Here is a 6,461-nt window from a genome sequence, read left to right as displayed (position 1 = left end):
AAACTTGGATATGATATGGGGCACAGGGCATTTTAGAACAGAGGTGGGGAACTTTCTTCTGCCCAGGGTCATTTGTATATATTTTTAACATCATTCAAAGCCATGCAAAATTATATATGTAAAAGTTAGCCTGCTTTATTCGGTCAAACATTTCATTAACTCACCTCTAATGTGATGGCTCCTTAGAGACATGCTCCTCAGAGACAAGGCTGGTGAGAATTCATCTCATGTATTTTGGACATGGTGTCATGAGAGACCTGTCTCAGAAGAAGGACATTATGCTTAGTATAGTAGAGGGGCAACAAAAAAGAAGAAGGCCCTAAACAAGATAGACTGACACAGTGACTGTAACAATAGGTTTAAACATAAAAATAATCGTGCGGCGGATGCAGGACGGGACACTTGTACATAGATAGGGTCACTATAAGTTGGAACTGAATCCATGGCCCTTAACGACTACAACAATGTGATGGCTAAAGCTGCTTGTGTTCAGTGAGGCATGTGCTGTTAACTGGTACTGACACTACAGCCATGAGCTGGACATTCCCCACCCCTGTTCTAAGAGTGGCTAAGCAGCAACAGGATTAGAGAAGGACAAGAATTAGAATTAAATCAAATTTATCAGAAGCCACATAAGCAAGAAGAGGGTGAAGTGCAATATTTAAAGTGTTGAAAGAAAAACAAAAAATCATCCATGTAGAATTCTGTATCCGGTGAAATTATTATTCAAAAGTGCAAGAGAAATAAAGACTCAGACAAGCAAAAGTGGAAGGAATTTGCCACTAGTAGACCTGATTTGGAAGAAATGTTGAAAACAGTTAATTCTTCATCTATCTAGGAAGATAAAAATATAGGTCAGAAACACAAAGCATGGAAGAGTAATGAAAGAATGAATGAAAATTAAATAAAGTCATATTAAAGTGATTTAGTTACTCAATTTATTACAAATAAAATGTTTTTATTATTAATTTTCTCATAAATAGCTATTCAATTAATAATACAATGTTAGATGATTGGTTATGTAACATTAGAATATAAAATAAAATAACAGCAATGTTAGGAAACAGGAGGAAAGAATTGAGAGTGTTCTGTTAGAAGATATCTGTACTACCCATGAAGTGATATATGTTATTTGAAAGTGGATTTAAAGATTAGTGGTAAACATAGGTCACAAATTCTAGGGCAACCACTAAAAATTTTTTTTCAAAGAAGTATAAGTGATATTCTACGAAAAGAGAGAAACGAAATGATGCAGAAATAGAGGGTAAAGGGAAAAAAGACAAAGAACAAGTAAAACAAAAGTAACAGTTATAATGATGGTTGAGATTAATCCAACTACATTGATAATCATTTCACATGTGAATGGTCTAAATACACTATGGGTAAGGAGCCATGATGGTTACGAGTTGGGCTGCGATCGTCATGCTCAATAATTCTAAACCACCGGCAGCTACTTGGGAGAAAGACTGGATTTTCTACTCCTACAAACAGTTCCAGTCTCAGAACAATCTATTAAATACATACCTTATTTTATTACACTTAGCTTTATTGTGCTTTGAAGATATTGCACGTTAGAAATTGAAGGTTTGTGGCAACCCGGCATCAAGTAAGTTTTTTCCCAACAGCATATTGGTAATTGTCACAATATTCAAACTTTTCATTTGTTAATGCATACTTAATATTTTTTTTCTTTTTTTACCCGACCACCCCCACCCTCACCACCACCCCCCCTACCCCAAAAATACTTCTACTACTGGCTCTTCTCTGGGCTGGTGATAGTGAGATCCCACCACATACTTAATATATTAAAGTGTTGTGTAAACATAACTTTTATGTGCATTTGGGAATTAAAAAAATGCATGTGACTCATTTTATTATGATAATAATTTTATTGAGATCTTTGGGAATCTCACCCACAATGTCTCTGAATCTTGCCTGTATAGGAGGGTAAGTTAAACAGTATTGCTACATTAAAAATGTGAAATTATTTATTTTTATTTTTTTTTTATTATTTTTTTTTTATCAGGGGAGAGCGCGAACGCAGTCCCCCACTACCACAAATTATGCAGTCGAGTTTCCCACATTTGGGGAAATCGCAGGGGTCAGCACATCCGGAGTGCAATGGATAAGCCTCGCCCTGGGAAAACCACCTTCGTGATCATGGTATCTCCCCTGCCAGGTAAGTATAAAAAAATGTGAAATTATTATTGTAATAGCCCATATCCTTCCTTTTAAGGTTTATTAATATATAATTCATATTTCATATAATTCAAGTTTAATCATATTTTTAAGCTGTTCAGTCATCACTACAATCAATTTTAGAACATTTTCTTCTTTCTTGTACTCATTATTATTAGCTTCCCATTTACCTACCAAAAATAATGTAATCACGTTGTTGGAGGCAGATAGTGAGATAGTGGTTTAAATTCTATACTGTTGCCTAAATTAATAACATTATCAATAGAATTACCTCATGCCCCGGGGGATGGTTCTCTATCATAAAATGATAATGATGTCTCTAAAGTGAACCAGGGACATATATAAACCAGAGATATATGAATAATCCCTTCCTCCCATCATGACTTGAATTTCCACTAAGGTTTGCTTATTATTTTGGTTGGGGTGACCTGTCATGGTGTTGTATGGCAGCAACTGAATGATCTCCGTTGCCTGCCATCTTGAAAAACTGAGGCCAGTTGAGGTGAGGTCTCTTCTGCCAAAGTGATTTTTAAGCTGTACACCTAAGGGAGGTGGCATATGGTTCATGAACATTAGGTAAGCTATCTATCTACCTCTTTGCTTGGGAGACAGGATTTGAAGGTTACATGACCTGCTTTCAACATGGTGTTTATCGCTATGGCAGTGACCTCTATAATATGTATCCTTTTATGATTGACTAACCTCACTCACCTAATAGTTTCTAGGCCCATCCATGTCATAAGGTGCTTCATGATTTCATCACTGTATTTTGGGGATGCATTGTGTGTATATACCACAATTTCTTTATCCATTCATCTACTGATGGGCATTTAGGCTATTTCCAGCTTCTTGCTGCTGTGAACTGTATGTGATGCAATGAATATGGGAGATTATAGGAGGGGGTACCCAAAAAGAACCAAATTTGTTTTCAAAGCTGTGTGTGTAAGACTAGATAGCCTAGAGAAACATATTCATAGAGGCACTCATGTGTATGGGAAAGAGCTTTATATATAAGAGCAAATGTACATTAAGAAAATATCCCAGCCCAGTCCAAATCAAATCCTTTAGTCTGATATTAGCCCATATGTCCAATACTAATCTATAAAGTCCTCTTCAGACTAAAAAAAACACATACAATGATGCCAAATGCAGGAAGATCACAGTCCGGTGGGTGGGAAGTCTTGTGGATCCAATGGTATTGTAAGCATCTCAGCGCTGGCAGGGGTTTCCATGTGGCTCCTCCAGGTCCAGGGTTCTCACTACCATTACCATAGCCCCATGTGTCTTGTCAGTAGATACTCTCTCAGGGAGTGAGCAGAGAGAGAGACAAAGTGTCTCCTGCCTCCAGGGAGGAAATATAAGAATTCCCAGAGTCCTTGGGAAATCCATGTCCACACAAAAGCCTCATTGGCTATGACCCGATTGACAGACTAGACTCCACCCCTTCACTCTTAATCCTCTCAAATCCCAAATTGACACCAGATTATGTAACTACCACACTGTATTTAAATTTTTTTACAAAACAACTTTATCACCTTCAATGTATTCTCCATTACACTTAATACATTTGTCAAATCTGCGATTCCATTCTTGGAAACATTTTTCTAACTCATCTGTTTGGATGGCTGACAGTACCTCCCTCGTTTGTTTTTTTTTTCTTCACCTCTTCTGCATCATCATATCACTGTGCCTTTGTTTCCCTTTTCATATGTATACCTTGGATGGCATCCAAATATCCTCCTTTGTGAATTGTGTATTCATGTCCTTTGCCCACTTTTTAAGTGGGTAATTTGTGTGTGTCTGTGTGTTTGTTTTCCTTAATGAGGTGTTGCAGAATTATATAGGTTTTAGTAATTAGTCTGTTGTTTCATTGCTAATGATTTTTCCCTAATCTTTGAGCTTTCATTTTACTCTTTTGATGAAGTCTTTTGATGTATTTAGTGTTTTTAATAAGTCCCAATCATGTATTTTGTCTTCCACTGTGTGTTTTCTTTATTATATTTGGTAGTGCCTGTATGCTGTGCTACAGGGCCCTTAAGTTTGTTCCAATTTTCTCATTGGTAGTCCTTATAGCTCTGGGGTTTATATTTAGGTCTCTAATCCATCTTGAATTTGTTTGTTTTAGGGGGGCATGAAGTATGGTTCCTATTTCATTTTTCTGCAGATTGGGGGTTGGGATTTGTTGTAAAAAATCAGTTTTCTATAGGTGGTTGCTTTTAGTTATGGGTTTTCTGTCCTATTCCATTGGTGTTGTATCTATCATTGTATGACTACCAATCTGTTTGGACAACTGTAGCTCTATAATAGGTTCTAAGGCCAGGTAGTGCATAGCCTGAGGAGCCCTGTGGGCTGTAGTGGTTGCACATTGAATTGCTATAGTCTCAGAAACCCACCAGGACAGTTCTATCACATCCTCTAGGGTCACTATGAGCTGGTATCTACTCAATGGGAGTGAGTTCAAAGTCTCCTACTTTGTCCTATTTGTTGAGAAGTTCTGTGCTTGTCATGGGCCTCTCCCTTCTTCATAAGAGGTTGGTAGTTAGTTTTTCTATTCCTATAATGAATGAAGCTTGGATTTGGATCAGAATTACAAGGCATTTGTGACTGTTTTCAGTAGTATTTTCATAATATTCAATCTTCCTATCCATGAACACACAGGATATTCTTCCATTAGTGCAAGTTTCTTGTGATTTCTTATAATAATGTTCTGTAGTTGTCTTTGTATTGGTCTAGTTTATTTTAGTTTAGGTTTATTCCTAGGTATTTCATCCTTTGTGTGGCTATTGTAAATGACAATGTTTTCTTGATTTTTTTTCAGAGCTCTTATCACTGATAAATAGAAATCTGATTGATTTCTGCTTGTTCATTTGTTAATTTTTACCAAACCTCTCAATTGTTTGAGGACTCCTTGGAGTTCTCTCTATATAAAATCACATTGTTTACAAATTGCTAGCGCTTCACCTTTTCTTTGTTTAATTATATTCCTTTGCTGTTGTGGTGGTTGTCTCATAGTTCTGGCTAAGATTTCCAGCACAATGTTCAATATGAGTGGTGATAAGAGGTATCCTTGTCTACTTTCTGTTTTCAGGGGACATATTTTCAGTTTTCCCCTTCTGAGTGGGATATTTGCCATTGGATTTTCACATATGGGCTTTACTGTGTTGAAGAATTTTCCTTCTATTCCTATTTTACTGAGTGCTTTTATTAGAAATGGGTATTTATAATATTTCTAATTGGATATTCCCAAATGTTTTTCCCTGCACCTAATGATGTGATCAATATGAATGTTTTTGTCTTGTTTGTGTTACATTAAATTAATTGTTTTTCAAATTTTGGCCCATCCATGAATCCTTGGTATGAATCAATGATTCCAACTTAGCCATTATGAATTTTTTTATATACTGTTGAATTTCATTGGCCAGAATATTGTTGAAAATTTGTGCATCTATATTCAGGAGGAATGTTGGTCTGTAATTTTTTTTTGCCTTTGTGGGCGTCTTTGTCTAGTTTTCTTGCAGGGTTATGCTGGTTTTATAGAATGAGTTTGGGACTTTTCTGTCCCTTTCTTTAATATAGAATAATCTGTATAGAATTGATGTCAGCTCTTCCATGAATACTTGGTAAAATTCCCCCATGGAGCAATCTGGGCTTTTCTTGGTTGGAAGTTTCTTGATGACTTTCTCTATTTAGTCTTTTATTAAGGGTTTGTCATATTTTCTTCATCTACCTGCATCAATTTAGGCAGATAGTGTATTATTAGGTATTTATACATTTCTTGTAGATTATCAAGAAATGTACACTTTTTTGTAATATTGAGTTATTCTTTTTATTTCACTTGGATTCTTTGTGATATCTTTCTTTTCATCTCTAATTTTAGATATTTGTATCTACTCTTTTTTCACCCCTTGGTTAGATTTGCCAGAGGTTTGTTCATTTTGTTAAACCTTTCAAGAAACTAACTTCTTGTTTTGTTGATTTTCCCCATTGTTTTCCTGTTTCCTAGTTCACTTATTTCAGCTCTAATCTTTATGATTTCTTTCCCTCTGTTCTTGAGGGTCTATGTTCTTCCTCTTATCCTAGTTGTTGGAGATGTTATGTTAATTTTTTATTTTTGATTTCTTCTCTTTTTTCATGTGTGTTGATTACTATACATTGTCCTCTGATAACTGCTTTTGTTGTCTCCCAAAAGTTTTGGCATAATGTTTTATTGTTCTCATTTGTTTCAAGGAATTTCTTCATTTCATCTCTTAGTAGATTACCCA

General features: G+C 35.8%; 1 non-coding gene across 1 annotated transcript; it reads right to left on the bottom strand.

The window, feature by feature from the left end:
• Window positions 1-2,023: 2,023 nt before the first annotated feature.
• Window positions 2,024-2,187, bottom strand: LOC142447401 (U1 spliceosomal RNA). Its single transcript, XR_012784124.1, has one exon. It is a non-coding gene; the product is annotated as a U1 spliceosomal RNA (small nuclear RNA).
• Between the last annotated feature and the right edge of the window lie 4,274 nt (window positions 2,188-6,461).

This window comes from Tenrec ecaudatus, chromosome 4 (assembly GCF_050624435.1).
Source record: "Tenrec ecaudatus isolate mTenEca1 chromosome 4, mTenEca1.hap1, whole genome shotgun sequence".
Lineage (NCBI taxonomy): Eukaryota > Metazoa > Chordata > Mammalia > Afrosoricida > Tenrecidae > Tenrec > Tenrec ecaudatus.
The sequence above is the reverse complement of the archived record's forward strand: the minus strand, read 5'-3'. Positions and strand labels throughout refer to the sequence as shown.